The following is a 10,424-nucleotide window of genomic DNA, read 5'->3' as shown; positions in this document are numbered from 1 at the left end:
AAGCAGAATTCTTTGATCTCTTTGGACTGTGATTAACACCTGTGGATTTAGAGACACCCCTCCCAGCAGGTAGTATAAAAAGGGCACAGGGCCAATACACCCAACCATCACTAGTCCCGTTTGGTAAGACTGATTAAATACTCTGGTCTAGAATTTAAGTATTTTGCCATTATGGACTATTCTGTAAAATCTAATTGATGTCTCTGCTTACCTTTCTAGACCTAAGGTAGCTTCTGCGTCTTTCTTGGCCTGCTGGACACAGTCCAAGTTCCTTCTAGTCAGCCACATTTCAGCTCTGTTCATTCCCTGGAGAACGTTTTAAGGATGCGAGGAGATTTTGAATATCCAGGAATGAGAGGGATGATGAATGCAGTAAGGACCCTGAGAAGGCAGAAGGGAATGGAATCCAGAGCCCAGGAGGGAGGACTAAAAAGAGTAGAGACATTGCTTTCATTATGACAGTAGGAAGGAGAAAAATTTGAGGGCAGACACAGATTAGGCTAGTTTCAGTGACTGGAAGTTGAAGTGGCTTCCCTTTTGTAAGTTAAAGTGGAGGTAAGGTCAGTCGGCTGAGAGAGAGGGGGAAATGGAAGAATAGAGCTTGAGAAAGTAGATAAAATTTGGAATAGACACTGCTTGCACAGTCTCTTTCCCTAAACCAGTTGTTTCTATCAGCAGGGGCTAGACCAGCAACACTGAAACTGTTCTGCCTTGCAGTGACCATATTAAAAAGCCTGCAAACTTCATCTGTAAACTACTTTAATGAGCAGCTCTCTGCATCCTTTTTTATCATATAATAATATGGGTTGGTGCCATTACAAACTGTGTCTAGCCTTAGTTGAGCTCTCAATGTCACCCAACAATCCATCATTTGGCTCTTGATCTGCTTCTTCTGCCATTATATGGTCTTCCACACTCAAGAAATACGTTAGGTGGTAATATTTGGTCTTGAAGGTCTGCGATGAGATGATTCTTTTGCTTGGAAGGCATGGCAGGGACCTAGCTTACGTGACCATTGACTATGCTTTAATGCTAATTGGCAAAAAGGCATGACTCTTTCTGGACTTTCTTGAATATAATCTGAGGGAATATAGTCTTGAGCCCCATGTGAAGAAAGTCTCCCTAGTCTGGATTTCCTTGTCCCGTGTGTGTGTGTGCGTGTGTGCGTGTGTGTGTGTGTGTGTGTGTGTGTGTGTGTTTCTGTAGTATTCCTATGAATGCTGTCAGCTGAGGAACTAGAATCTTCTATCATAACAGCTGTGCTCATGCATGACTAATGATATATATGAAATGGGTGTGTGTTGTGTGTGTGTGTATATATATATATATATATATATATATATATGAAATGGGTGTCTCAAGGGAAGACATTGAGCTGAAAAAGTGGTGGACTTTGGGACTAGGGGATTTGTGATGGATCTAATGTGTGGTCCAGCATCAGAACCATGGTGCGGCTAGCAGCCAGGTGGACCAGGTAGATACATCCGGTGAGATGAAAACCTCTTTTCAGAATAAGGGTGTCATATTGAGCTGAGGTATCTGAAGGACAGGCATGCAAGGATAATAATAATTAGGGGTTGCTCTGTTTCAGGCACTGCTCTCAGTACTTTATCTGTATTAACTCGTTTAACCCTCCCAACAGCCCTATGAAGTGGGTACTGCTTTTATCCACTGAGAAGTGGGGAGTTTAAGTAACCTGCCCAGAGTTACAGAGCTAATTAATGAGAGAGTTAGATTTAAAACCCAGGCACTTAATTGTAAAGACAGCAAAGTAATTATCATCTCTGTTTTGAAAACAGAGATGTTTAGTAAGGTGCCTAAGGTTAAACAGCTAGTACAACTAATTTGTTGAAGAACACAGATGCTCTCTCTCTAAGGTATTGTTTTGTTACTACACCCTTGGTACTCAAAGTATCAGCGACACTGGCATCACTTGGGAACTTGATGGAAATGCAGGGTTTTAGGACCCTTCCCAGACTTGCTGAATCTGAATCTGTATTGGTATGAACATTAAAATTTGAGAAAAATGGTCTATACTTCATTGCCACCAATTCACGGGACAGTTAGGTGCAAGCAGCATTAGCCAAAGGCAGAAACTACATCCCAATTTTCTGTCTAAGAAACGGTGGGGTTGGAAACTTAAAGGTTTTGAATAGTAGGAAACAGGAGTTTGAATAGAGGATCAGCAGTGGAAATGTTGTTTAGAGGTAAGGAAATTGGCTTGTACAGGAACTGAAGTTCTCTGCAGTAACTTCACAGAATAGGAACTGAGGTGTGTAGGCAGGGCAGGACCAGCAGCTATACCTCCTAGAGCTCATTTCATTTATTTGCCAGGGGCAGAGCTGGTTCTGAAGTGGGCCTAACTTTGCAGTGATTCCAGCAGGAAAGGTTAAAAGATGGATTTGGCATACCCTCTAGTTGCCCTTTCAACTTCTCTGTCCTGAGGGATCACAGAATTCGTTGCTCTAAACTTGATATATGAATATCTGGATCTATAAAACAGCAAAAGTTATAGGTGTGGAAATCTAGATTTATGGACCATGTAACTAAATTATTTGTTGTGTTAGAGGATATATCATATGTTTCCTTTCAATAATGATCTCCCCTAACACATTTAAGACAGAATTAAATTTTCAGCACTGTTAATAGTGCAACCTGGTAGGAAGATACACAATATAAGTGAGACGGCCCTGCATGAGCCAGGATCATTTGCCTTAACAACTGTATAAAGTGGTTTGAATGTTTCCTGCATTGAGCATAAATAAGGTTTTGGTATATGCCGCCCTTTAAAAGACAAGAGAGGTGCTTTCTGGAGAACACACTCCTTTGTACTTTAGGCTTCCTTCAGTCTCACTATTTCACAGTTTCTTTTTCTTCATGGTTCATTGAACTGAACTTGTGACTTAAAGAGGTTTGCTGAACTGAGATTTATTGGAATTTGAGGAAGGAAACAGTGAAATAAAAAGACAGTTTTGTTATTTTTGTACAAGGCCTCCTAAGAAACATTTCACAAACCACATGGTGTCAGTTACCTCTGTGGCTTCATTTGTTCATCCAGGCACCCACCTACTCACCTACCCACTCATTCATTCCTTTAGCCAGTATTGTCAATAGTCACTTTGTTAGGATGGAGGATGCAACAGTGGACAAGACATAGTTCCTGCCCTCTTGGAGCTTCTAGTCTAGTGTGAGTTGCAGCCAAGTTAACCAGGCAGCTTCCAGTAGAGTGTGATTATCAGCTAGGATGATTGAACTCCAGGATTTCATGGGCGTATAGAAAAGGTGCTTATGACCCAAATCAGCCGCAATTCATACATAGAAAATGTATAAGCTATCAATACTTCTTGCTACATAAGAAATTACCCCCAAATGGTGTTTTAAACGATACACATTTATTATTGCCCAGTTTCTGTGGACCAGGAACTGGGTTATGATATAGCTGGGTACTCTGCTTCAGGGTTTCTCATTGGCTGCAATCCAGGTGTTGGCCAGGCTGCAGTCATCTCAAGGCTTAACTGGGGAATGACCAACTTCTAAACTCACTCATGTGATTATTGGCAGAATTCAGTTCCTTATGGATTGTTGGATTGTGGGCATCAGTTACTTCCTGGCTTTTGGCCAGAGGTCACCCTCAATTACTTGCCAAATGGGCTTTTTCATGGGGCAGCTGGCTTCATCGAAATGAGCAAGCAAGGGAGAAAGAGAGTGACAGGAAGACAGAATCATAGTCTTTTGTAAACTAATCTCAGAAATGACATCTCATCACTTTTGCCATATACTGCTCCTTAGAAACAAGTCACCAGGTCCAGCTGCACTCAAAGGGAGCAGCCCATACCCAAAGGAAGAGGAGAAGATTATGTAAGGATGTGAATATCAGGAGGCAGGGATCATTGGGGGCCATTTTAAAAACTACCTATCACAGAAATGTTCTCTTGTACAGAGATGTGAGTTGCAGCTTCTTAATGGCTCATTATTCTTGGTTTCATTCTTACACAAACTCAGAATTTGTCACAGGTTCCCCTGCCTCCAGTCCATGGTATATTGTCATACGATTACCTGGGTTGACAAGAAAACAGCTCTAGTTGTTGAGTCCCTTCTCTCTTCCATCATCTCAATCATAATGGTTGGGAGGGTCAGGAAGACATCTTCAGAAAGAAAGAATATTTGAGCAAGTGAAAATTTAGTGCCAGCTTTCATGGTATCTGTCCAAGATTCCTGGTTGGCCTGTTCTCTCAGACACCTGTTCTAATTAGGTTCTTCTGGTTGAAAATGGCTCACTCAAAGTAATGGATAATTTATAGCGAGTATATTTGCCCATTGGTATCCAGAAAATGCTTGAAAACCAGGTCTCAAGAAGAGAGATATATTAGTTAAGGTAGGGGATATGCCACTATAAGGGACCCCAAAATAGAATGCCTTAATTAAGATGGAAATTGATCTCTCAAGTTCTCTCTCTGTCTCCCTCTTTCATTCTTCCTCTCTCACCCTCCCCTTCCCTTCCCTCCTTCCCTCCCTCCTCTTCTCTGTCATAACAGTACAGCTGGTTTAGGCTGGCAGAGCATTTCTGCAGTTGTGCTCTATGAGATAGTTCAAGGATCCATTGTTTTTCCTACATCCTCTAGAGCACAGATTGATAAATTATGGCTGGCAGGCCAAATCTAGCCTGCTGCCTGCTTCTATAAATAAAGTTTTATTTGAACACAACCACCACCATTTGTTTACATATTATCTATGGGTGATTTTGCACTGCAACAGTGGAACGGAGTAGTTTTGACAGAGAGCTTGTGAGCCACAAAGACTAAACTATTTATCATCTGGCCCTTTTTACAAAAAGTGTGCCAGCCCCTACTCTAGGGCATTGTCCTTTTGCATGGTTTCTGCTATCTTTTCATTCCAGATTGTGGGAAAAGAAAGGAGCAAGAGTTCACAGGGAAGAATCTTATTGCAGGAAAGTGATGAGGAAGTTGTGTACATCACTTTTGCTCACAAACTGTTGTTGAGAACTTAGTCACGTGGCCATACCTGGCAGTAAGGGAGGCTGGGAAATGTAGTCTTTAGTTGGGTGGCTTTGTGCTCAGACAGTACTCATGGCAAGAGGATAATGGGTACGGGAAACCAGTATTATCCTCGTTTTTCAGTTGAATAATCTAAGGCATTGAGAGGTGAATTTATGTCTTTAAGGCCACAGAGTTAGTAAGAACTATTTTCTGACATCAGCAGTGGAGCTGAGCTGCTAAAGGAACAAAAGCAGTAGGAGCATTGGGACACATAGAGATTAGAACTAGAAGAGAATTCAGAATCCAAGGCAGTTTCAGAGATCTTAACATCAGGGTAGGTGGTTTTCAGAGGATCTACTTTCTTTCTCTTCTCCTGCAAAATGGCTTTCTCATTTACTTTGTATACCTTTTCTCTCTATCCCATGTTCTGCTTACTCATGTTTTTTCTTCATCACAATTTTCTCTTGACCATAATTTCCTCATGACCCTAGTTTTGCCTCATAGCATTTCCTGATTATGTTTTCAATCTCACCTCTCAAGGTTCTCTTTGTCCATTGCCTTGTTTTCATAGCATTATCTTGTTCACATTTCCAAAAGGGAGAATTAGATCAATCCACATTGTTTGCATTAGAGTTTCTGGCCATTCTTGAAATGGCTGACTTGGGATCAGTAATTATCCTTGTTTTTGGCATCAGTGATTGAGGAGGATGGAGTCACTTGGTGTAAAATTTGGCTTTTTAGGGCTTTACCTTGAACAAAGGAGTAGGGATAGACAGCTGGCAGGTTTACCATAACACTATCATCAGAAAAGCCACAGCTCCTCTTTGACACCTAATACTGCCCCTGGCTTTAACGTGCATCTTTTTATCTGTCATAACTAAAGCTTGTCAGTCTGCTCTCATCTGTGAATGAGTCAAGTATCATCAAAGTTTGGCATTACTTATTTCTTAAAAACAATCCTTAGAAGTATGAAGATTCTCCTAGTGTTGATAGCAGCTGGCAGTTAGACTTTGTTGATGGACATGAACCTGTTGCTGTGTTTAGCTATAATAGCGGGACTGAATATAGAAACTGTGCCTTTCTTAGAACTTCAAGAAAGTTGGTTTGGGCTTCCCTGATGGCGCAGTGGTTGAGAGTCCGCCTGCCGATGCAGGCGACACGGGTTCGTGCCCCTATCCGGGAAGATCCCACATGCCGCGGAGCGGCTGGGCTGGTGAGCCATGGCCGCTGAGCCTGCATGTCCGGAGCCTGTGCTCCGCAATGGGAGAGGCCGCGATAGTGAGAGGCCCGCGTACCGCAAAAAAAGAAAAAAAAAAAAAAAAAAAAAAAAGAAAGTTGGCTTTATAACTTTTCATTTTGTTGCGTTCATCTTATCTTTTCCCATAGTCACAACTTTCCTGTCAAAGCTTTCCTCCATTGTAGGAATGAATGCTTACTGTGTGGCAGGCATTGTGCTGAATGCTTTACATATATTTATTTAATTCTTACACCAGTGCTGCATTGTAGGTACCAGTATTAGCTCCATTTTGCAGTTGAGGAAACTGAGGCACAGAAGTCAAGTGACTTCCCCCAAGTTACATACCTAGTAAGTAGCAAATCCAGGATTCAAGCTCAGGTGTTTTGATTTCAGAATGAGGTTCCTTGTCTCCACATTTCATAAAACACTCCATATCCAAAACTGTCCAGTGACAGAGGTTGTAACTCTCTTTTCTTTGCCTTTTCTCCTCATGAACTACTTTTAAGAACGCTCCAAGAGCTGTGTATTTACCAGCTACTGATGTCTCTGGGAAAACTATCAAGGGTCCATCAAATAAACTTTTCATGTTAAAAATGTTGAGTGGGGCTTCCCTGGTGGCACAGTGGTTGAGAGTCCGCCTGCCGATGCAGGGGATGTGGGTTTGTGCCCCGGTCCGGGAAGATCCCACATGCCGCGGAACGGCTGGGCCCATGAGCCATGGCCACAGAGGCTGCACGTCCAGAGTCTGTGCTCTGCAGCGGGAGAGGCCACAACAGTGAGAGGCCCACGTACCGCAAAAAAAAATGTTGAGTGATATATTTTCATGATGAATTTAAAATTTTCCTATGGAACTGTGATGGTCCATTGGATAAATGAATGTGCTTCTAGAGTTGTCTAAATAAGTATTTGCAGTCTATCATAAACAGTCCACATTATCTTGATAAATGTAGAGGGTTGATTTTTCTTAGTATGGGTTGATTGTACATCCACAAACAGTCCCAGGTAGTAATGTCTTTTGTGTGAGTAATATGGATTTTACGCCTTTTTAAAATACAGTCAGCTCCAGTTTCCATGGATAGGGAGGGCTGACTGAACTATGCCATTTTATATAAGGGACTTAAGCGTCCATGGATTTTGGTATCTGTGGAGGGTCCTGGAACCAATCCCCCACAGATAGCAAGGGAGGGAATGCAGTGTTACATCAATATATGACTAATGTCAGAATGGCCTTTCCTGGGATAGGAATGCTAACAAAAATTTTCAAAAATATTTAAGCTACAAATGTAACAGTTGGTCTGTAAAATCTGCATGTACTCCTCCTTCCTATTTGCCCTCCCTTTATTTTACTTCTCTATTATTAGGTTATACTCAATCCCCCTTCAACACCAGGTTCACAATCCACCTCTAGGAATCCAGCCCCAATTAGCTACATCTAACCCATCACTCCCTTTCTATGTGCCCTCAGTACTTCTAGGTGTTCATACAGATATTTGCTTTTGCTGACATGTTTTCTGTAGCTGGTATTAAGTCATCTCATGTGTGTTTGTTTTGTCACACTATATAGACTGAATTGTCTTCATGATGTCAGGAAGGGCCTTTGCAAACAGAAGGTGAGCAGTAAATAATGTTGACTGCCTGCTTTTACAGAACACAAACATCTGCTTGCTGCAGGTCAAGACTCAGAATTCCTGGTGAATACAGATTCTCTTAATAACAAAGACAAGCCAAAAAGAAGGAAAGTAAATCACTTACAGCTTCTACAACAAAAAAGCATAAAAGGAGACAAAAATAAAACAAAAGCAAAAATAAAAACCCTTTATTCAGCTGCATAGCACAGAGAGACCAGCTCTGTGCTCTGTGACCACCTAGAGGGGTGGGATAGGGAGGGTGGGAGGGAGACGCAAGAGGGAGAGGATATGGGGATATACATATACGTATAGCTGATTCACTTTATTATACAGCAGAAACTAACACAACAATGTAAAGCAATTATACTCCAATAAAGATGTTAAAAAATTAAAAATAAATAAGAATAAAAACACTTCACTATTTGATTATTTTCAGGTCCACTCTGATTTAGCCTAAGGCTATCCAAGAATATTTTTAAATAAAGGATAATGTATTCCTACATTCATTTCTTGAAAAGAATATATGGAGATTTTGATGTGTTTGATTCCTTATTGAAGTTGCCATAATGATTTGTAGAAGGTGCTAGTGCACCATCCACTTACTTCTGTGGTCAGGTGAAGGAGTGACCAAGGAAGTGGTTTGTGTGTGTACCTGTGTGTGAGTGTGTGTGTGGGGTCTCTTTTCTTGTAACACTGAGCCCCCTTCTACTGAGATTTGTGTGATCCCTGATTTACCAGCAAAAACCTATCACAAGGGTTTATCTGTATAAAAGAAAAAGCAAAGCCTTAGAATTGAAGCAAAGGAATTATGAGCTCATTGTTTGCTTGAACTCATAACTTATAAAGGAAGTTTGGCAGGTCTGGGTTTGGTATGATGGAGAAGTATTTTATAAGAGATCAATAAAATGTACAGATATTTAATGGAAGACATGTGGGCAAGCGTTATCTAAATATGGAAGCTTTGAGGGGAATGTCCTGGTGATCATAGTTCTATGCTACTCCTGCTCCCAGCATCTGAAGAATTGACCTAACTACTTTCTAGCTCTAAGAAAGCTGCCTTAGTCTAGACATATCCTAAGGAGTCAGCTCTGCTGTGGTTTGTTCTTGCTCTCTTAAGACTATTTTCAATAAGGACATCCAATGCCATCCTTCAAGTTTGTAGGTGTATCATTCAATCCACTATCAGTAGGAAAGCTGTTTGTATAGTTTGTATGAGCAGCTGGGATTTTTATTTTTTTATTTTTATTTTTTTGCGGTATGTGGGCCTCTCACTGTTGTGGCCTCTCCCGTTGCAGAGCACAGGCTCTGGACGCGCAGGCTCAATGGCCATGGCTCGCGGGCCTAGCCGCTCCGTGGCATGTGGGATCTTCCCAGACTGGGGCACGAACCCATGTCCCCTGCATTGGCAGGTGGACTCTCAACCACTGCGCCACTAGGGAAGCCCTAGCTGGGATTTTTTGACCTTCTACTCTTTCTCACCTGGTCTCCTTTTTGGCAATACAACTCTATGCCTAGTCCTGTACCTACAGCTCATCGTGTGTTCCCTCCACCATAGAATGTGTTCCATTTTACTTGGTAAAATAGTTTTCTATGCAACTGGTGATAATATAGTTAGCTGTTTATATGGTAGTTTCTGTCACCAGACTGTAAGCTAAGAAGAAGATCATGTATTATCCTTCTTTGTATTACCAGCACCTAGCAAAAACTAAGTGATCTATAAATTTTCTTTGAAAGTATGAGTAGAGTTGTGTCCCAGAATGAAGGACTAAGGTGAAGATAATTGCACTAATTTTTAAATTGAGCATTTTCTGTGTACCAGGCATTGGTTTGAGCTCTTAAATGAATGATATTTAATCTTCCCAGCTACCTCGTTGGGAGTTATTATTATCCACATGTATAAATGAGAATACCGAGGTCCAGAGAGGTTATTTGTCCAAAGTCACACAGCTAGTAAGTGTTGGAATAAGGATTCGAACCAAAGGATATCAGTCTCTAAATCTTCACCACTACATTGCCTGCTACACTGTCAACTTTATGAGAACCAAGTAAGCTTGGCCTGCCTGGTGGGGAGCTCAGAGTGACTTCAGTTTTCTGAGCCCAGTCTAGCTTCATATTAGAACAGACCTTAATCCAAATTATCCCAGAGAACTGGGGACTTACTAGTGACATCAACTTTTCTTCCAGAAGGAGCAGAGATTACTCTTAGTTTGGGGATAAGGATGCTAGTCCTGGAAAAGTCTTCTACGGAATTGTGGTGTTTGGTTCAAATAATTCTTTTATAATTCTCCCTCATTGGAATCCGTGTGTCTCTACTCTGGTTTAGTTTTCTGATGTCAGGGATCCGGATCACTAAGAATGGGTCGCAAGGGTTCCCATTTGTGGCAGAGGGAGTATCATTTGTGAGGGTCTTGACATGGGAAGGAGCTTGACATATTCAAGGAGCACAAAGGTGGCCAGTGTGGCTGGAGCAGAGGAACTGAGTGGCAGAGGCACTAGACGAGCCTGGAGAGGGGGGTTAACTAATTTAGAACTTCCACAGAACGTGGGGTGAGTGTGGTGGGA

Source organism: Delphinus delphis, chromosome X (genome assembly GCF_949987515.2).
Source record: "Delphinus delphis chromosome X, mDelDel1.2, whole genome shotgun sequence".
Classification (NCBI taxonomy): Eukaryota; Metazoa; Chordata; class Mammalia; order Artiodactyla; family Delphinidae; genus Delphinus; species Delphinus delphis.
This window is presented reverse-complemented; position numbering follows the sequence as displayed.